Raw genomic sequence first — 23464 nt, 5'->3', positions numbered from 1 at the left:
AGAATAAGTTTTAGAGATCGATTGCACAGCATGATCACTATAATTTATAATAGTGTATTATATATTTTAAAACTGCTGAAAGTATACTTTAAATGTTCTTACCATAAAAACATGATAAGTATTTGAAGTGATGAATGTTAATTAGCTTGATTTAATTCTACAATGTAAACATATATTGAACATCACATTGTACCTCATAAATATATATAATTACTTGTCAATCAAAAGTAAAATAAAAATAAAGCAAAACACATATATACACAAAAAAGTAAATACCAACCTAGAATTCTCTAACCAATGAAAGTATTCTTTTAAAAAGTCAAAATAAAAATATTTTCAGAAAGACAAAACTGCGGAAATATTTCACCGAAAGATTCATACTACAAAAGAACACTAATAGGCATCTTTCAAGTAAAAGGAAAAGCATCTCAATGATATAGAAATGCAAAATAAAAAAAAGTACACAGACAAGGTTAGTATGTGTACAAATATAGAAAAATAAAAATAATGTTTTAGGAATTAGAGCACTTGAAGAATTATAATTCAGTACAATGATAAGACAAAAAATGAGAGAGGGACAAATAAAAATCTTCATCGAAAAGAGATAAAAGGTATAAGTTACAGAAGAGCTCATTAGGGTAACCACTAAGAAAAATTAAAAATATATAATTAGCAAGTTAAAAGAGGGGGAAATGAAATAAAAAGGCTGATTAATAAAAAGAAGTTAGGAGAGAAGAAATGGGAAACATAAAAGTGGTAGAAAAAATAGAAAAGTACGGTAAGATGATAGAATTAAATCAACAAATATTAGTAAGTGCAGTTAATGTAAATTTAAAAGTTGCATTGACAGACAATGTCAGACTTCGAATTAAAAATCACCATTAATAATATGCTATTTGCAGGACACATACCTTAAAAATAAGTATACAGAAAATGTGAAAGGAAAAGTACTAAAAATAATTTACCAAACACCAACCAAAAGAAGGCTAATATCACTATACATTATCGTATCAGTCTAAATAGAATGAAAAGAAATAGTACAAGAAGAGCATTACATAATACTAGTTAATCTACTGGGAAGATATCACAGTTCCAAATCTGTACAAACCAACAACATAAGCTTAAAATGTAAAAATTGACCAAACTAAAAGGTGAAATAAACAAATACACAATCATGTTAGAAATTTTTGACATATTTCTCTCAGTAAATGATAGAACTTGGTAAAAAGTTGGTAGATAAATAAAGGTTTTGAACACCAAGATTTAGCAAATTTGATCAATTTATATGTACAGAATCGTGCACCCAATAGCTACAAAATACACATATTTGCAGGTGCACATAGAACGTGTACCAAAAGTATCCTTAAATTGAGTAATATAGCAAGCCTCAATAAATTTCAAAGTATTTATATCATATAGAATATCTTCTCTGACCATAATTGAATTAAGCTCAAAATTAGTAACAAATGGTTATTATAAAATACATCAAATATTTTCAAGCAAAGCAATAGATAAACTTGATAAAAGTCAAAAAATGGTGTATTTTTGTAAAGAAAGACAAATATAGTAATAGTCCTCTAGAAACACAAATTTTAAAGATGGAAAAGGACAAATAATCTTAACAGGAATGAAAAAAATGGAGTATTCTTACGGATGCTATAGACATAGTACAAAGACAATAAGATCTGTTGAACAAGTTTACATCAATAAACTTGAAAAATTTGATGAAACGTATAAATCCCTTGAAAAACACATATTACCAAAATGGACACAAGAAGAAATGGAAATCCCTCATAGTACATCTTTTAAAAGACATGAATATTTGATTTGGAAAACTCTTCTGGACACTGGTCTAGAGAAAGAATTCATGAGTAAGACCCCAAAAGCACAAGAAACCAAAACAAAAACAGACAAATGGTACTTAATTAAACTAAAAAGCTTCTGCCCAGAAATAATCAAGAGTGAACAGACGACCTGCAGAATGGGAGAAAATATGTACAGACTATCAGTCAGACAGAGGACTAATATCTAGAACTTACAAGGAACTCAAACAACTCAACAACAACAACAAAACAAATAATCCTATCAAAATGTGGGCAAAAGACATGAATAGCCATTTTTCAAAAGAAGTCAGACAGATGGCCAAGAAACGTGTGAAAAAAGGCTCAACATCACTAATTAAAGAAATGCAAATTAAAATCACGATGAGAGATCATCTTAGACTAGTCAGAACAGTTATTACTTAAAAAGACCAAAAATAGCAGATCTTGTCAAAGAACTGCAGAAAAGGAAATGCTTATACACCGGTATAAGCTGGTGGGAATGTAAATTAGTACGATCACTATGGAAAACAATATGGAGATTTCTAAAAGAACCAAAAATAGATCTATTATTTAATCCAACAATCCCACCATTTGGTATCTAGCCCCCAAAAGAAATTATTATACCAAAAATATACCTATACTCATATGTTTATCATAGCTCTAGTCACAATAGCAAAGATATGGAATCAACTTAAACGTCCATCAATGGATGATTGGATTAAAAGTGTGAAATATGTATGCAATAGGATACTATCCAGCCATAAAAAAGAATGGAATCACATCTTTTGCAGCAATAAGAATGGAAGTGGAGGCTATTATTATAAGTGAAATAACTCAAAAACAGAGAGACAAATGTCCTATGTTCTCACTTATAAGTGGGAGTTACCTAATGTGCACACATTGACATAGAGGGTGGAATGATAAACAGTGGAGACTGGGAAGGGTGAGGAGGAAGGGGGTGGATATGAGAAATTATTTAATGGGTACTATGTGTGTTATTCAGATTATGAATACACTGAAAGCTCTGAATTCACCACTATGCAATATATCTATGTAACAAAATTACAATTGTATACTTAACTTTATACAAATAAAAGATAAACTAAAAAAATATTTCCACAAAACTTTCTGACTCAAATAGTTTCACAGGTAAATTATTTCAAAAATTTAATGAAAAAAAAAATTGCAACAATCATATACAACTCTTCCAAGGGTAGAAATAAAGGGAATACTTCCCAACTCATTTTATGAGAATAATACAACTATGCAGAGAAAACCTGACAAGAACATTAAGAGAAGGTAAAATTACAGGCTAATCTCTCTTTTGAATGCAAATAGAAATATCTTAAAGAAAATATTAAGAAAATCAAATTCTCTATGAAAAGGATAATACAATATCAAGTAGAGTTTATTCTAAGAATGCAAGGGTGGATTAACATTCAAAAATAAATTAATTAAATTTACTAGGTAAACATATTAAGAAAACAAAAATCCTATGATCTCAATAAATCCAGAAATATATGTGAATATTCCTTGTGATTTATAAAACAACACAAAACAAAATAGACAACACAGAAACACATATATAAAACAACAAGGTCAACTCAGCAAACTCACGAGTTGAAGAGAAGTTCTCTAGTGGATAAAGGAAATTTACAATTTTCAAAAAAGCGAAACCCAAACCTAGAACAAATGTTATACTAGTGGTCCTAGCTGTGCACACAGTGGTCCTAGCTAGTGCAACAAGTCAAAAATATTTGTAAGTTAAAGTTATATGGAATGAAAAGGTAGAAATAAAACTGTAGTTATTCACAGAAAACATGATTGTGTTATAAAAAATTCAAAAGAAACCACAAAGTCTAATACAATTAATAAGTAAATTTAGCAAGTTTCCTGGCCAAGGTGAATAGGTGAATCTCTCTCTCTCTCTCCCCCCCCACCCCCGTGTGTGTGTGTGTGTGTGTGTGTGTGTGTGTGTGTGTGTGTCATAGATAGACAGATAGGTAGGTAGGTAGATAGATAGATATGAATTGTTTTCCTATATAGTAACAATACACATTTAGAAAATAAAACTTAAAATGCTACCAATTACAAGAGCATTAAAAAATCTAATTGTAGAAATGAATCTAACAAAAAGTATGCAAGTCCACTGTGCAGAAAACTGAAGAAATGAAAGAAGAATAAAATAAGTGGGAATTATAATACATTTATAGATTAGATATCAGTATTCCCAAAATACCATCTCAATCAAAATCCCAGCAGATTACATTTTGTAGAGATTAACAAGCAGATTCTAACATTTTTATAGAAATAAAATGGAACAAGACTAACTAAAAGAATCTAAAAAGATGAGCATAGCTAAAAGATTTACACTACCAGATATTAAGATTTCTTCTAAATGTTCACTATTTAGTCATGCATCATTGATGCAAGAGTAAATAAACAGATTCATGGAATAAGAGTCCAGAAATACATCCATGAATATGTAGGCACTACATTTATAATAAAGTTATTGCTGACGTACTCAAGGAAAGGACAACCTTTTCAACAAATGGCACTTGATCAATTTTTTAAAAAGAAAAAATGAATCCTGTCCATCCTTGTCCCCATCTCACACCTAACACACAAAAAAATGAATTTCAGGTAAAATGCAGACCTAGATTTTAATGGCAAACAATAAAGATTCTAGAATATAACAAAGGAAAAGCTTTTCCATTTTTTTGTTTCGGTTTTAAACAGGATATAAAACACTAGCTCCACAAGAAGAAATTGATCATTGAGATACATTAAAATAGAAAACTTTTGTTACCAAAAGACAACTATAAGACCAGGCGTGGTGGCTCATGCCTGTAATCCCAGCACTTTGGGAGGCCAAGGTGGCCAGATCACCTGAGGTCGGGAGTTTGAGACCAGCCTGGCCAACACGATAAAACCCCATCTCTACTAAAAATACAAAAATTAGCTGGGCATGGTGGTGTGCGCCTATAATCCCAGCTACTCGGGAAGCTGAGGCAGGAGAATCACTCAAACTCAGGAAGCAAAGGTTTCAGTGAGCCAAGATCACACCACTGCACTCAGCCTGGGCAACAGAGTAAAACTCTGTCTCAAAAAAGAAAAAATGACAATTATAAGACAGTAAAAACATAAGCCTCAGAATAAAAGTAGATATCTGTAATAAGTATATCTGACAAAGAAGTATGTATCAGAATATAAAATGAAATCCCAATAACTTAATAATAAAAACAGTAACAAACCCAACTGGAGAATGGGCAATACCTTTCAACATGCAAATCACAAAAGAGGATACCCAAGTGGAAAATAAACATAGGAAAAGATGTTTAATTTCATTAATCATTAGAGAAATGCAAACCAAAGCCACCACCGGCTACCATGTCACACATGCCTGAAAAGCTAAAATGAATAAAGACAGATAATACTAAGTGTTTTCAACAAGTAGAACAATAGGACCTCTCTTATACGGTAGTCCCCCTTTATCCATGGGGAATACACTCCAAATCCCTTAGTGGATGCCTGAAACTACAAATAGCACCCAATCCTACATATGCTATGTTTTTTTTTTTTTCCTATACATAAATACTTATGCTAAGATTTAATGTATAAATTAGGAACAGTATGAGATTAACAACATAATCATAAAATAGAACAATTATAGCACTATACTCGTTATATGAATGTGGTCTCCCTCCCTTCTCTTCTCTCTATTTCCCTCTCAAAACATCTTTTTGTACTTAAGGGTGAGCCCTTCTTGTGATGATATGGGATGATAAAATTTGGGCTGCAGTTGAATACGGATAACTGAAACTGTGGAAACTGAAATCATGAATCAAGTGGAGGGGAGGGCATTACTGTGCTGCTACTGATAATGTAAATTGGTACAATAACATCGAAAATTATTTGGCACTATCTACTAAAGCTGAACATAAGCATACCAGCAATATCACTCCTCAGCATATACCCAGTAAGAATGCTTAAATATGTAAAACAAGACGTGTAGTAGAATATGCATGTGGCCACCACAATTCATAATGGCTTCAAACTGGAAATAAGCCAAATGCCCATCTATAGTAGAAGAGCTGAAAATAATAATAATAAAATTGTGATTATATTAATACTTGGAAATATTATAAAGCAATAAAATAGTTTTAAAATCTGCAAGCACATGTAAATGCAACATAATATACATGAATCTCAGAAATGTGAGCATAAGAAGCCATATACAGAAGAATATATAATCACATAATTCTATTTCTGTATTTTTCAAAAATAAACTAATATTAGAAGTCATGATAGTGGTTATCCTGAGGAAGTAGAGACTGGAAAGATGGATAAAGGGATCTTTGTGGTCTGCTCACTTGTTTTTTATCGGTCTGGTGCTGCTTATATGAATATGTTCACTTTGTGAAAATTCACTTATCTATATTTTTATAATTTCTGAATTTTTAACTATGTTTTCCTGCATTAAAATACTTCGTTTAAAAATTATCTTTAAAAACAGTTATGGCCATAGAATTTCCATTGCTTTTATTTTTTTCTTTGTTTTCCTGTGACTTAGCTTTAAATATGGGCATAGTCACAGAAATGCGCATATGAGGTAAATAAAGCCCCAGCTTGCTGGCTGGAGGACACAAAGGGGAGCTCTAGGAAAACTAAAAAATACTAGTGAAAGAGCACAGAGACAAAGGGACTGCAGAAAGTGACCTTACAGGGTTATAAAATTCTGGGCTCATCTTTAGCTGTACATGCATGGATCTGATTTTAATCAGCATATGAATAAAATTGAGAATGAAATTAACAGATAGACCAATGCCTACATCCAAGATTGTTCACTGGTATACACACAAGAGACCTGAAAAGCACTGTAAACAAATCTGACATTGAAACCACAGAAGGAATCTTGTATCTTACAACCTGAAACTAACCAGGTCAATTGCCTATTAAAACAAAAATGTCAGCCTTCCCCACAGAATTTAAACATGACTCAGAATCTCATAACATGATATTAAGAATGTCTAAGAAATAATCCAAAATCACCAGGCACATGAAGAACTAGGAACATGTCAACTCACATGAGAAAACATAATCAATGGACATAAAACCTAAAACAACAAAGATGTTGGAACTGTTTGACAAAAACTTTAAATTTACTATTCTAAAAATGCTGAAACAAGCAATGAGAAACAGGCTTAAAACTGAAAAATAAAAATTTTTTAAAATACAACAAAATATTACTGGATGGTCTCCAACAAAATAAAGATAATACAGAAATTAGTCAATAAACTTTAAGATAGATCAACTGAAATTATCCAATGTGAGCAATAAAGAAAAAAAAGTGGCTCAGAAACCTGTGGGACAATAACAAGAAGTCTAGCATTCATGTCATTATATTAACAGAAGCAGAAAAGAAAGAGTATGCTATGTGTTGAATGCCCCCTCCAAATCTCATGTTGAAATTTAATTGCCATTGTAACAGTGTTGAGGGTCAGGACCTTTAGGAGGTGAGTAAGACAGACTAATGTCATTAAAGTGGGAGTTTATTAGTTATCACAGGAGTGAGTTGTTGATAAAAAGAATAAGTTTGGCCCAATTTCCTCTCTGTCATGTGCTTTCTTGCCATATGATGTCTTCCATCATGAGATCACCCTTGTCAGATGCTAGTGTCATGACCTCAGACTTCTCAGCTTTTAGAACTGTGAGCCAAATAATTATGTCTGTTCTGTATTAATTATCCAATTTGTGGTATTCTTTTATAGCAGCAGAAAATTAACTAAGATTATAACTCTGAAAAGGCATTTGACAAAAGAATGGCTAGAAAATTCTCAAATTCTGGGAAATACATAAACCCACAGAGTCAAGAAGTATAGCAAACCCCAAACAGAAAGAAAAACAAAAACAATCAGTCTCTGGACACATTAAAACAGAACTGTTGGAGATTGAAGACAGGGAAAACTGTCTTGAAAGCATCCAGAGAAAATCACGTATTATCTATAGGGAAACAGGATTCAAATGACTGTGGAAGTCTAATCAGAAACCATGAAAACCCGAAGGAAATGGCACCCCTTTTCTAAAGCACTGAGAGAGCACAGAGAATTCTATATCCTGTATAAAAATACCTGCTCTAAAACGTTTGCTAAAAGGAAGTTCTCCAGAAAGAAGGCAAATAATACAACACTGCCATTGATATAAACACTGAACATCAGGAACGAAGGAAGAGGAAAAAAAGTGACAAACCTATGAGTAAATATAAGAAACGATTATTCTCTTGGGTTCTTTAAGACATGTTTGACAATTTAATGCAAAATTACAACATTATCTGATAGGGCTTCCAATGTATGTAGATATAATATATGACACAACAATAATGCAAAACTAGGAGAGTAAAACGACTTATATGGTTTTAAGATTTCTACATTCTATTTAAATCTATAAAATATTGATTCTAAGAAGAGTATAAAAAGATATGTATATTGAACAACTTTAGAACAACCTCTAAAAACAACTATACAAAGAAATATCATCATCAGAACAATAGATAAATTTGAACTGAATGGTAAAAAATGTTCAAATAACCCAAAACAAAACAGAAAATGAAAAACAAAGGAAAACAGAAGAAACAAACAGAAAACAAAATATAAAATGAATGACATTAATTGAAATGTAACAATAATTACATTAAATGTAAATGGCATAAATATACCAATTAAAGACAGAGATTATCAGAATGGATTTTTTAAATGACCCAATTATACAGTTTTCAACAAATTTACTTCAAATATAATGAAAAAGGTAGGTTTGAAGAAAAGTACATGTGCTGCAAACTCTAATTATAATAAAGCTGGAATGGCTATATTAATATTGGACAAAGTAGATCTCAAAGTGAACAAAACTGCTAGTGATACAAGGTGCATCATATAATGTTAAAGAGTTAATCAGACAGTAATATATAATAATTCTAAATCTGTATGCCCTAACAACAGAGTTTCAAAATACATGGAGACATAAAAACTGACAGAACCGAAAGGTGAAAAGGAAAAATCTACAATTATATTTGGAGATATCAACACCCTTTTCTCAGTAATAGACTAGTAGATAATTAGGAAAAACATAGAACTGAAAAAATTAGCTTCATAAGAAAGGGCACATGATCATTCAAAAACTTAATAGCATTTAAGAGATTATATTCCTTACCAAATTTTTAGCTCAACATGAGTAAGGTTTTTTTATATAGCCAACTACAGTTTTGGTGAGAGTAATGGTTAGTTCTCTAGAGAGAAATCGTATCAGCAGAGGCAGAAAGCTGAGAATGGGGGAGGTCAAATCTTTGTAAGATGGAAATTGAAAATAAAGTTATACAGAAATGAATTTCTGCTAATCTCACTGTGAAAGTGCAGTTTTCATACTTTTATGAAACAGGCTTGCTACTTTTTTTAAATATTTGTGTAATCCAAATGGTTTTGACTTCAGTTAAGTTGAATATTTGATTTAAATATTTGTTTTTAAACCCCATTAATCAATTCTTTAGAATGTTATATAAAAGGTAGGTGGTTTCTGCTTAGGAAAATAATCAAATATCAGAAAGTGGCCATTTTAATAATGTGAAATGATTTCACAAACAGAAAACCAATATTTTCTTGTAAAATCAGTAAAGTGGTTGGTAGGTAGCTATAAAAATATGTATATTTTTACTACATATTAATCCTTAAAAGAAATCAGGTAATGAGTCTGAAATAAGTTTAATGTGTCCTTCTTGTTTCTATTTTAATTACACACACACACACATATACACACACACTCTTACAGATAGCAAAATATGCTAAATAGGAAGTAAACATGGTACTGTGGTATGGATTAATAAGAAAGTCCTACCTTAGATAGCATTATCTGAGAAAGTGTTTTTGACTTTAAGAAGGATTCGACTAAGCAGTGTGAGTTTAAGTGTTAGTGCCGGTGCCAGCATGCTTCAATGAGAACACTGAGAATAAGTGAAAGTTGAATTGTCACTGGTCTCTTCCAAGCTAAGATAAGGTTTGGGGCACCTAAAGTGCACTCAACTGCGAATACTGTTAGAGGCCACTCATCTTCCAAGGGAAGTATCAGAGGAACATAAAACTTCATTGACTTCTGGCTAGAACAACATCTTATGAAGCTAGGTAGACACCATGTTGCCCTAGGTGATACCAAGGAACAAAGGTGTCTTCACTTGCAGTTGCCATTGCTGCTGACAAAGCTCATCTACCCACAGAGTGGTGAATAGTAATTCTAAAGGAACCTTCTTGTCTGCCAAGTAGAAGTCTGAAGTTCTGTGTCATCCCATACAATTATCCCATAAAGAGCAGTTGAACCCTGAGGTGAAGGATACTACTGCCCCTACGGTTACCTGAAAGTTGGAGATCAGGCTTTGAGCCCTTCACCAACTCAGGGTAAACCAGCACAATTAGCCCCCCTATAACTATGAAAGAATTCTGATAACTCCAGCTCCAGAGACCCTTAGACAAGTTACTAAATGGCAGTAGACAAAGACAGGATAGCTGCACCTTCAGCTGTATACCTGAACACTCTAGCTGAAAATCAGATATATCTATCCATGCACTAAGTGGTGGAGGATCAATATAAACAAAAATAATACCAAGGTCTCTAACAACAAGATAAACACATGCTATATGGACAAAAGTATGTAAAAAATGCTAATCAAACCCAGCTCATAGGAGCAGGAGCTGAATGGAATGATCTTGTTCCCCCAAAATATACTTCCAGTTCACTACTCAAGTTATTTTCCAATTGTCACTGGGACAACACAACAAAAGCAGGGGACAAACTTAAACCCTGGCCTTTTCAGTCAAACTAGTGGACAAATACTCAAGACAATAAACCATAAACAAGGAAGATGACAACAGAAAATCCCCCATATTCAGTTCACCCCTTTGTGACCAAACCCTGTTCTGCAGGTCTTCTGATGACTCAGACTTTAAGACAGCAAGGTAGACATCCTGGAAATAGGCCAATAACAATCTTCAACTAGGAAGATATACTGAAATCACTAGGGAAGCTTTTTTCAACAATGGGATGAGATACTAGAGGACAGAATGGAAAATGCAACACATAGGAAAGGTAAATATTGTCTTATGAAATTTTGTTTTAATTATATGACTGCATGTAGACAGTGTCATGATTTAAATGTATTTATCTCTGTGGATTATTAGGAAAATGTATGAAAACCACTGCCATAAAGAACATCTATCTTATTGCCCTAATAGCATTTCTCTACAGAAATACTATTGGCTTTGTGACTGGGCAAATCTCTTTTCTAAGTAATTTCAGCTATTCATGGCAGAATTTAATGTCATCTCTTTCCCCTATCCACTAAATTCCAGTAGTGCTTCCTTTTCATCGTGACAATCACATGCTTTAAATGCTACCTAGGAGGAGTTATCACTGTCTAGAGATAAATATGAATCCATAGACAAAAGGGTGCTAGCTCAACTCATATCTGATGAGAAGCAAGTGTTTCCAAGTATCCTTTTGTATCTAGAGTTTGTCCTCCAAGATGAATGGAGGTCAGCTTTGATAGCTCTTATCTGGGTTGTGTACACTGTTCCAGCTACTTATTCTGCAAATTAAGTCTTCCTTTCCTAGCACCCATCAATCTAATACTAAATTCATTAGCAAAATGAAATGAAAAGAACACAACATACATTGCTATTAATGGAATTGCATGCATGTCACTCCCCACACATTGTACTAAAAATGAACTCATCTCTATTTGAGTGTCTCTACACAAATATCTGTGTTTATTAATACATAGCATTTCAGAAGTGACATTTTCCTTAAAGCCGTAAAGACATTTGCTTTGTCAAGCTCCCTTTTCAGGGAAAAACTTCAGGAATTTTCACTGTCAATTTATGTTGATTATTTACTCTTTGGTGGATCTGCTATTCTGCAGACAAAATCCAATAAGGAGAAATCATGATTTCCGTCTAAAAAATTTATTTTGTAATATTTTTTCTTCCTGTAACTTACTTTGTGTGACAGTAATAAACAGTTCATAATGCTCCATCTACTATCCTCATCCATAAAATCTAGGAACAGTTCAACATTTAAAAATTTTTTAATGAAGACAAAAATCAGCTGGTGAGTTTCTACTGGAGCACAAAATTAACACTTGCACTGGAGTGGGTGAGGTTTTCTTACTAAGAGCAGAATACAATCTTTATCTTATGGATTTAAAAAACTTAGTTATCTTTCCCTAGCTTGAAATAATGGACATTTTGGGCTGGGCGTAGTGGCTCATGACTGTAATATCAGCATTTTGGGAGGCCAAGGTGGGCAGATCACTTGAGGTCTGGAGTTCGAGATCAGCCTGGCCAACATGGTGAAACCCCATCTCTACTAAAAATACAAAAAATTAGCCAGGGTGGCGGCACACACCTGTAATCCTAGTTACTCAGGAGGCTGAGGCAGGATAATCACTTGAACCTAGGAGGCGGAAGTTGCCATGAGCCGAGATTGCACCACTGCACTCCAGCCTGGAGTGAGACTCTGTCTCAAAAAAAAAAAAAAAAAAAAAAAAGGAAAGCTATAATAGGCATTTTGAAGACATCAGGAGAAAAAGAGAAATAGCTAGAATTCGTAAATTACCCAGAAGTGATAACACTGTACTTAGATTTTTCACATATAAATTTTCCTATTCCTGGATAGCATGGGACCAAACTATGTATAACCAAGTTTTAAGGTGACCAAAAATTAAAATTCATAAATACTCTGAATGTCTCAACTACTTTCCTTCCAGAAACCCAAGAAAAACTAAAGTGATTTCTCACTTCCCCTAATGAGCAATAATGACAATTAGAGATGAACAGCTAACCTTAAACACACTTAAAATAGTGTTTTTAAAACAGAATACCACACAGGTTGTTTAAGGCTTACCTTCAAACATTTCCCTCAATAAAATGTTAATAAACAAAAAAAAATTGACATAAGGGAAAAGAGAATCGGAATGAAGAATATCCTCCTTTACTTTTAAATGACAAAATGAACAAACATGAGAGAAAATACCATTTTTAAAATGAAAAGATCGCTCAAATGAGAGAAGGCAGATCACATAGTGGAATGTCTAAGGGGTAATCCAGGTGGATTGCCCACTGGAGTATTCAGTTAAAAAATACCCAAAGGAAAAAAGAAAAGACATTAGATATTGGGAAAGGTAAGTAAGTAAGTAAATAAATAAATAAGAAAAATGATGACAAATTTGCAAGGGACACCAACACCAAATGCGGTTTTTGTTTTGGTTATTTTTGTCTATATACCAAAGAAAATCAGTCAGCTAGTAACAAGTAAGGAAATTCAAACAGTAGTTGTTGTAGGTCAAAAACAAAACATATATATCTACACACACCACACACACACACGTCTCTATTTATATATACACACGCACACATATACACACACACTTGGAGACTCTCATGCCTCAAATATATTTTGAAGCATACAAATTTAGACGGTCTATATTTAAAATAATGGCAAATACAAAAGTCTTTCTTAATTAAAAAGCTAGCTGCAGATAAGTAACTAGCATCAAGCAGGTACCAATCAAAATAAAACTGTGCTCAGAAAGACTAACCTGTTCTTAAAATGGCCATTTTCACAAAGTACTGAAAGATTGGCAATGTGGCCAAATCTCCCCCAAAAAAGGGGGTTTAGAAGCAGCCCCTTTGTAACCAAAGGCAAACAGTGGGAATATGTATAAAACAGGAAGATCCACAAAAAGCTTTTGCCCTCTTGGTGAATTGAGTCTCTCTATCTAGGCTTCTTGTGGCATTAAATAAGCATCTGCAAATGCAGTAACTAGAATATATAATCTATTCAGATTTTCAAAAGGCTTTTGAGAAAGTTTCATAGCAAAAACTGTGCAAATAAATTTTGGGTAAACATGGAATTAGAAATACGTATTTTCACAAGCACAAAACTATGTTAGATATAGGAAGAAAATGTGAAGTGGAAATGATGAGAAAATGCTTTTATAAATTTTGACTGTGGAATTCAAAGTGTCAACTGTACATGTTTATATTTCACTATCCTTTTCAAATAGTAAAATATCAAACCACAGCATCATGGAATCCTAAAGAGCTGGGATGACTCCCTACGTACTACAGATTAAGAAACTGAGACACAGAGGATTAATAATTGCCCAAGGTTAAAGCATATAGACATAAAGAAGATTTTATAACACTTACAAATTTAAACAAAAAGTACCACATGAGCTCCCCTATGGGGATGTGTTGAGTATTATATTTCACTAGTGATAAAGAATACAAAACTGTTCACATAAATATGGCCTTTAAAACATGATCCCTAAACAAGAACCTTAAAAGAATTATAATACATTCCCTGAAAACATTTCAATGTGTTCTGATTAGAAAGATACCCAAAATTCTAGACATCGTCAGAAGTGCTTTGCATCCAGTCTTAGGGAGATCCAACATTTAATAGCTGGATATCAGAAAAAAATGCCTGCAAAGGACATAGTGAGGAAATGACAAGGAGCTTAGTAAGAAAATCAAGAAAGCATGATGCCATGAAAAATAAGGGAAGAAAGCATTGCAATAAGGAAAGAGTGGTCAGCAAGGTCAAATGCTCACTGAGGTCCCAGTGAGAGCTAATTTGGAGAAGTGATGGAGGTCTCTGAAGCAGACAAGGTGAACTGCTGAATGGATTGGTAAAGAAATGGAAATAGAGAGTAGAAACATTTCTTTGAAGAAATGTGAGTGTCCTTCTGCAGGTAAAAAAAAAACATACACATGATAACTGGTCAATCTCTGAAAGTGTGGGCCCAGTGGTTTTAAGAGGAGATTCAGTAGTACCCACCATCAAACTTTTTTTTTTAACCATAATTCCTAGTCAAATATGTCATAAGCCCAGGAAAAGGCTCTTGAAAGAACTTAGAACTATCCTCCTTTAGTACAAAAAATAAAAGGCATCTGGTTTGCAGTAGGGTTGCAGACCTTGCAAGACTTCTGCATTTTGGTTTAATCAGAGATTTTCCAGAAGTCTAAAAATAATTATTCATCTTTGAAAAAATAAGGGTACCATACAGCTAGCTAGCTCTGTAATCCAAGGAAAAATCAATTATCTTAAAAGATGCCTTATGAGGTCATTGTTTCACATGATAAAACAAGAACATTAGGAGGACAAGTCTCGGTTAGAAGTCTCAGATCACTCTAATTGTTCTAATTGATGAATCTTCTTCAAGGAAAAAAGTGGGCTCCATTTCTGTTTTTAAAAATCTAGAGTATCTGTAATAGTGCAACTAATGACAACCTTCCCGTTGTTCTTGCCTAAGAGGAAACCCTATAATAAGAGCTTCCCAAAATGTCAAATAATACTTGTCTCATAACAGGGCTTCTTTGTTCATTCACCATGTCTCTTTTGATATGCACAGATAATAAAAGTTCATGTAAAACTAAAGGTAATATAGAGCAGAAGCCAACGCTAATTCTGTATAAATATGTCTGATTAATAAGAATGCCATTGTTATGGTTATTTCGTAATGTCACGATTGTTACAAGAACAGAGGATAGAAGTAATCTTACTCTTACTGTTTTCGTTCATCCTCTGTCATCCAACCAGTTTGCAAATTTCTGTTCAATGGGAAAATGAAGGATAGATTTTTGTCCATTAATTATTTCTGCTGCATAAGTTAATCTCATAAATTGTGAAATGAGCATTAGATTCAGGGAAAAATTAGGGGTTTTATTTTAAAACTGAACTCCACATCCACTACAAAAATGAACACATGCTCCAGGCTTACTTTCTATGCTCCCTTTTCCACATGCACAATTGCTATATTCCTCTGGTGCTCATGAGCACATGAAAGATAATATTTGGCATGATAGCACTAAAATCTAGGTAAGAGCCTAGTATATTATACCTAAATTGTGGTTTAATACAACAACCATACACAAGACTGTATATGGGATTTGGTCCCAAACATTAGAACCCCACCCTGGTGAAGTAATAAGAAACCCCACCCAGATGTGTGTATCTGGTCCCTTATTGGAAAGGAAATAGAAAACAAGTAATAAGATAACAGTGTATACTCACTGCAGATGGACAGCCTGATAGATTTTAAAGAAAATTCTAAGGCTGGTAGATAAGTTTGTATTGTCATTATTTTGCTTTTCTCTTTAAATTCTTATCTCCTAGATCCTGGTATTCCCCCTTGGGGCAGCAGTATAATATAAAAGTTTAACAGTCCATCTTAAATTTAGCTGACATTTTTATATCCTTCAAAACATACTTTTTAGATTCCACCCAAGAAGGAGATTATTAAATAGTAGCAGGAGACCAGTTAGTGGACCATTTTGACTGAACAAAAAACAGCACTGTGCCTTCTTTATTGACAAGCCAAAAAACATTTATATAGTCATTATAATCAATTTCATAAATAAAAGGCTATTAATGACTGAGAAAAAAAGGGAAAAATTATATTTCTTCCAAGTCTCTTCATCCTCTCTTAAACTCCATATTAGTTTAAGAAAGTGGAGGAAGCTATGCATGAAAAAGAGTGTACTTAGTTGAGCTGGAGTCTCTTGTGAAACAGGTTCTGTCAGTCAGAAGGCAAGGGTACATTTCTGTAATTATTTAAGCCTATTTTTTTGTAGTAATTAGCCAGAGCTCCATTTTGCTGGAGCTGGCATCACTCACAGCTCACTATTTTTTTTTCAATTTAGACTTTTCGTTCCTTTTTATAAAATAAATTTACATATTTTCAGTCTCTCAATCCCTTCTATGTTTTATTTATGAATATAGCCCTTCTTGATGGTAACTCTAATGTGAAAGAGGTAGTAATTAATGTCCCAATCTGCTAGGTTAATCCCTTTCCACACTCTCTATAGAGAAGTTTAAGGTAAGTAACAGTTTACAGTCAATATTAGGTTTAATTATGCTTAATGAGAGTTGGTGTCTCTGTTTACTAACTGCATTTAGGTGTGTGGATCCTAGATGAATTTTCCCTTGGCCTCATTCTGATTTGTTAATAGTGCCACTGTGTACTGTATACTCAGTGCTTAAATCTATAAAGCTGCTTCTGGAGAACAAAGCAAGTAAGGCACCTGTTTCAGTAGAAACATTATTAAACAAATGAGTGCAGTTTTACCGCAACCACATCTTTCTTTGGGAAGGGTGCTATTATTTTATAATGCTTTCCAAACAGATTCATGTAAAAGGCTAATTGCTGCCTAAATTCAAGATCCTAGGTTAAGTCTATACATATTTAAAAAATGTTTCAAACTAAGTACAATAATCAATGATGAGTATTTTAAAACTATGGAGTATTAAACACTTCTAAGACTTTCTGTATTAATCCTTCAATGTTTTCATTCCAAGTACTATAACTGAAAACTACTTTGACAAGTAGTGTTTTTTTTTTTTTTTGCCTTGAAAATGTCTTTTGTCTTAAAATTATATTTAATTTTGCTGTGTATAAGATAAAACTTTTGTTTCCTTACTGAAACTATAGAAATAAGCATCAAACTCAAACACCCTGGCCTCAAGGAATCAGAGAGTAAGCCGAGGGAAATTTAGCAAACAGATTTTTAAAGAACCCCTTTTTGCTATATTTCTGTTATGGATAAATTCTGTATACAACTGACAGTGTAGTTTCTTTAAGTCCATTCATAGGCTAAACAATTTAGTAAACATTTATTCAGTACATACTTTGAGTTAAGCACAAAAATGAACATGACATACTCCCTTCTCTCAAGAAGTTTACCATCTAGAAAGGAGCCAGGCATGAGTTAAAAACTTTAATAGGCTGGGTGCAGTGGCTTACACCTGTAATCTCAGTATTTTGGGAGGCCAAGGTGGGTGGATCACCTGAGGTCAGGAGTTCAAAACCAGCGTAGTCAACATGGTGCAACCCCATCTCTACCAAAAATACAAAAATTAGCCAGGTGTGGTGGCGCATGCCTGTAATTCCAGCTACTTGAGAAGCTGAGGCAGGAGAATTGCTTGAACCCAGGAGGCAGAAGTTGCAAGGAACCGAGATTAGGCCACTGCACTCCAGCCTGGGCAACAGAGTGCGACTCTGTCTCAAAAAGCAAACAAACAAAACACAAAAACACTATGCTACAATATGGTAAATCATACTCATGTATTAAGGAGATACAGAAAAGATCAGTTGATCTGTAGAGGATAAATAAGGCCTCTGCTGGTGAAATAGCAGTTTTTTCTGGGTCATGTGCAGACTATAGTAGGCTAAATGAACAGTAAGAGCAAAGGCAGAAAGCATGGCAGCCACAGTGTATTTAAAAGACAGCAAACAGTGAAGTGTGTATGGAAAGAACTATGTGCCTGGGTGGAGGAGGTGGGGGTGATGGGAAGAGAGATGGGAGTTTAGAAGTTAGGGGTTCAAAGAGTGGACTGAGACCGAATTAAGAATTTTCAGTGTCATCTTGTGTTAGCTTTTATGTAATATGAGGGATAGGAAAAGGTAAAGAGGTATCACTACTAAACAAGGATAAGGTCTGAATGAATTCCTTCAAATTAAACTGAATTCTTCTAAGCTTACTGATCTTTGAAAAACATTTTCAAATTTCAACCTCCCATAATGTAATTTGGAAGCCCTTGCATTTAGATCAAATAATTAGTTTGTGCCATGGGGAAAAAAATTCCCAAAATGTGTCTATCTGAAAGATGGGATGATAACGTATTAATGGAAGCTAGTAGAAAGAGAAGCTGTTAGGTTTATACCCCAGGGAATCCTGAGAAATCTGCAAATAATAAAATGTACTTCATGACATAAAAATCTGCTTATAATTAATTTCAGAAATTTTCTGCCTTTTGAAAATTCTCCCTTAGTTAATATATCATGACATTGTTTTTGCTTTTTAAATTTTAATTGACAAGTAAAAGTTGTATATGTTTATGATATACGACATGCTATTTTAACACATGCATTACTCCACATATTTTTGTAGTGAGAAGACTTAAGGTATACTCTCATAGCAATTTTTAAGTATAGAGTACATTTTTATTTACATGATATACAATGTATTTCTTCAACTTATTCCTCCTAAGTGAAATTTTGTACTCCTTGACCAGCAGCTCCCTGGTCTTCCATCCCAGCCTCTGGTAATCACCATTCTACTCTCCATTTCTATGAGCTTGACTTTTTTAGATTCCACATATAAGTGAGATCATGCAGCATTTGTCTTTCTGTACCTGGCTTATTTTACTTAATGTCCTCCAGGTTTATCCATGTTGTCACAAACAACAGCATTTTCTTTTTTAAAGATGACTTACATTTCATCATGTTTATGTATATTATCCATTCCTCCACTGATGGTTACATGATAATATCCATTCTGACAGGTGTGAGGTGATACTCACTGTGGTTTTAATTTGCATTTCTCCAATGATTAGTGATGTTGAGCATTTTTTCATATACCCATTGACCATTTGTATATCTTCTTTTGAAGTATGTCTATTCAGGCCCTTTGCCTATTTTTCAATTGGGTTATTTGTTTCCTTACTATTGAGTTGTTTGAGTTCCTTATATATTTTGGATATTAACCCCTTATCAGCTATATATTTTGAAAACACATTCTTCCATTCCTTAGGTTGTGTCTTTACTCGGTTAATCATTTGCTTTTACTTTTGCTTTTAGAAAAATTAAAAAAAAAGAGGCAAACATTTCCTTAAAATTCATAATTTTAAAAGAAAAGTTTTAAATCCATAGTTTTAAAAGAAAAGAATGCCATCCAAACTACATAATCAGAAAGACTTTCTAAAGCTTAGATCCTGTTTTTATAGTATTTTAGAAATGTCTAAACACATGGCCTATGATAAATACTTGCCTCTTTTTGGAACATCAATTACTTCTTTGTAACAGTATACTGATTTCCTTTTAAGGCATAATCTCTTTCCCTTCTGGTATAGTATTGGTGAAATGGTAACTCCAGGTTCAAAGATAAACATGGGGAAATCAGGTAGATAAAAATAGAGAACATGCCAAAAAAAAAAAAAAAAAAAAAGAAGCACACGAGGTGAATGAAGAAAAACGTAGCAAATTTATCAGAAAGATTGAAATTGTTTAAAAAAGTTTCAATATTTTCTAAATATGGTGAACATTTCTCCAGTTTAAATAATCATCAGTTTTTAAACACTTTCTATGTGTTAGGCATTAAATTCATCAATTTATTAATAATATCTCCAATCCTAATTATAACCCCAATAGATAGATGTTATTTTTTCCATTTTCTTTTATCGGTGTGTAGGCTTAAACCCAGAGAACTAAAGTAATTTGCCCAACTTTCAGTAAATAGTTCAGCCAAGACTGAATCTCAAATCCAATGGAAAATAAAATGGTATTTCCAGTATAGGAAGTACAAAACATATACCTATCAATAAGGAATTCCAAAATTACATCAGTCTGTTAAAAACATAAGCCACTCAAAGCTCTAGAGTCAACTAAGGTAGTAACATAATTCTGAAATTAGAATGAAAATGTTTACATAAAGTTAAATATTTTTTAAATATCTTTAAAAAGTACACACAGACATCCTGGAAAAATATTTTCATGGGAAACATTTTAGGATAATACTATCTATTCTGTAAGAAAAGAGTCACTTTCCTGAAGAGTTCTTTGCTTTCAGTGCTGTTGCCTAAATTAACTTTCTGTTATGAAACACATCACGCTAGTTTTAACCTAGAAAATAATTTGAACAAAACCAAGTTAACCATTTCCAAAATACTTAAAATACAAAGAGGTGGTTGTGTACCTTTAAGATAATTATTCAGATGTTTTTAAGCATTCATCTCTCCATAGTATTTTAGATTTAATTTTGTGAATTTAGCAACAGAGAACACAGTTTAGCACAAAATGAGAAAACCTGTTCAGAAGTGAAGAAATCATCAAAATATTAATAGATTTTATTAAATAGCAGCAGAAAACGATATACTTGGTGTTATTTTCAGCTATACAAATATCTTATTTTTATCCAATAAAAAACATACTAAATTCCTCCATTTCAAATACTGATGATATCAGCAAAGTGTTCACACATCTGGATATCTTTCTGTGTTTACCTAAACTGACCTTTCTGGTATGTACTGTACTTTCTATCTCAGTACCTTCAGTGTACATTTGCAAAAACTACTTGAACAGTTTACATTTTCCCACACCATGCTACTTCAAATGGTCTTCAAGACTTTCAAATTACTGTCAGACACTGGGCATTTTGTAGGCACATACTTTTGCATTCCTGCTCAAGGGCAAAAAAAGGGAAAAGCCTAGATTCAAATGGTTTTAAAGTCTCTTTCACCCTGATAAACACATTTAAAAAGTTGATCTCTGCTGGGCACAGTGGCTCACGCCTGTAATCTCAGCACTTTGGGAGGCCGAAGTGGGCCGATCACCCAAGGTCAGGAGTTTAAGACCAGCCTGGCCAACATGGTGAAACTACGTCTCTACTAAAAATACAAAAATTAGCCGGGCGTGGTGGCAGGCACTTATAATCCTAGCTACTCAGGACGCTGAGGCACGAGAATGGCTTGAACCCAGGAGGCGGAGGTTGCAGTGAGCCAAGATCACGCCATTGCACTCCAGTCTAGGTGACAGAGTGAGACTGTCTCAAAAAGAAAAAAAAAAAAAGTTGATCTCATTCTGATGCTAGAGTTGTATAAAATAAGTAAGAGCTTATGGTAACTCACAAGATATTATATAAAAATCTTTATATGTATGTATACCAATGTACTATGCATAAACACATTTGAATGTAGCATGCATATACATGCTATCTATTTAGTATATTTGAATGTATGTATTACAATAGATACATATGCATTTACATTTCCTCATTTATTCTGAAAACTTACAGAGAAAATACTTAAACTGTTTTCAAAATACAAATTCTAAATGAAATAAAATGTTCTTTAAAAACTGTAATTAATGGCTGTTATGTCAAACTGTGAACCAAAAGGTCAAACCTTATAATTTACAGTTTGAGAGGTCATAGCTCAAATTATAACTTTAAAAAACTGATTATTTGTAAGTAATTTGACAAATGCATCTAATATAAACTGAATGCATATAAAATATTTTTGAGAGTAAAAAGAATGTATGTCCAAGTGGACAGCTGATGGAGGAAATGTCTTTTACTGAACAAGGCTGAAGTCCAGCATAATGACTTGGAATGCCTTTGAATGAGCATGCAGGCTGGAAGGCCAAACAGTACACACATCCAAAAGGGAGCATAATGAACAATCTGATCAGAAGACAAAAATACTCCACATACACTTCCAATGAGAAAAAAAAGAAACACACTTCCATCACCTCCTCTTTTTTCGTCATTACTATACCCCAGTTCACGAATGAACTCTGGGCTATTGATAAATAATCATCAAAAGAAATGATTTTTATAATTTAAAAATACTAGAAATTTCTACAATATTTCAATCTGGGATTTTCAAATGTCTATGGAGATCTTCTATATCATATAAAGTAAGCCAGGTTTACAAAACTGTTTACAACTTATCTTGCATGCAAATATTACCACATCTAGCTTCACCTCAAAGCCACCTGCTCCTTAAAACATAATCTGAAATAGTTTGGCCTCTCCACAATTTTTAAAGTAATCCACTATTAAGAAGGCAGATCATTGAAGATAATTTTCTCCACTGTAGACTCAGTTCCCTAACCCAAGCTAGAATTGAGAAGATTAGCAAAATAAGTCATTTTTTAACACATCTATGTCACTAATATTTATTTATGTGCTTATTATATCTCCCTATTAGACTATAAGCTCCACAAGGATATAGACTAAGTCTCTCTTGTTCAAGTTATCTATAACATCTACAAAGTTTCTGGCACAGAGCTGACATTCCATAAATATTTGCTGGAAAATGGAAAGAAGGGATTGACAGAAGAAATGAGGGAGGCCTGAAGTTAGCTAATCTCCTCTGGTATTATTTGAGCAATTGTGGAGAGAAAAATCCCTAAAAATGTACAGTGTATTTAATCAATGTACCCATCCAACAATTCATTGATACATCTATCCTTGAAACCAAAAAAATTTAAAATGGCTTCCAAAAGTACACAATTATAGAATAAAATAAATTAAAACAGATGAAAAATGAAAGGGATACAAAGTATAGTGGGGAACAGGATATTTCCATATGTATACCGGTAAAGTCAGCTAAATCACTGGAAAGAGAAGGAATTTGCTTTTTAATTTCTCCAATTTAACCTTATTATAACTACTTTTATAATAGTGTTATAAACACTAAGCAAATATTTACTAGTTCCTTGTCTAACCATTACTATGGCAAATACTCTATAACCAGGTACCTTATATCATAAGCCAGGCAATCTGTTGGATGAGACAAATACTCAGTTATAAGAAAGTGTAATATGTATGTTATAACAGTAAAATTTTAGATTTTTGTAGGAGAGAAAAGTAGCATTCTCTGAACCAGCAGAAATATTTACATGGTAACTGCTGAACTATGATCCCAATACTTCATGTACCAAGAGATTTTTCTGATACATGTAAATATGCATAGTTCTTGATACACAGGGAAATATATGGTCTCAAATGTTACCAGTACAAATGAGACTTGCACATGTA

The 23464-nt window shown here is 33.2% G+C and overlaps 1 protein-coding gene across 24 annotated transcripts in view; it reads right to left on the bottom strand.

Annotated features, from left to right (window-relative positions):
* Nucleotides 1-23464, bottom strand: part of ZBTB20 (zinc finger and BTB domain containing 20) — an 811121-nt gene that overhangs the window by 610710 nt on the left and 176947 nt on the right. For 3 of the 24 annotated variants that reach the window (XM_050781935.1, XM_050781932.1, XM_050781943.1), the window contains one exon: nucleotides 12267-12377. The exons of the other annotated variants lie outside the window; for them this stretch is intronic. The gene's annotated coding sequence lies outside the window, so the exon portion shown is untranslated. The remainder of the gene's footprint in view (nucleotides 1-12266; nucleotides 12378-23464) is intronic. 24 annotated transcript variants of the gene reach the window in all.

This window comes from Macaca thibetana, chromosome 2 (genome assembly GCF_024542745.1).
Source record: "Macaca thibetana thibetana isolate TM-01 chromosome 2, ASM2454274v1, whole genome shotgun sequence".
NCBI lineage: Eukaryota > Metazoa > Chordata > Mammalia > Primates > Cercopithecidae > Macaca > Macaca thibetana.
This window is presented reverse-complemented; position numbering and strand designations above follow the sequence as displayed.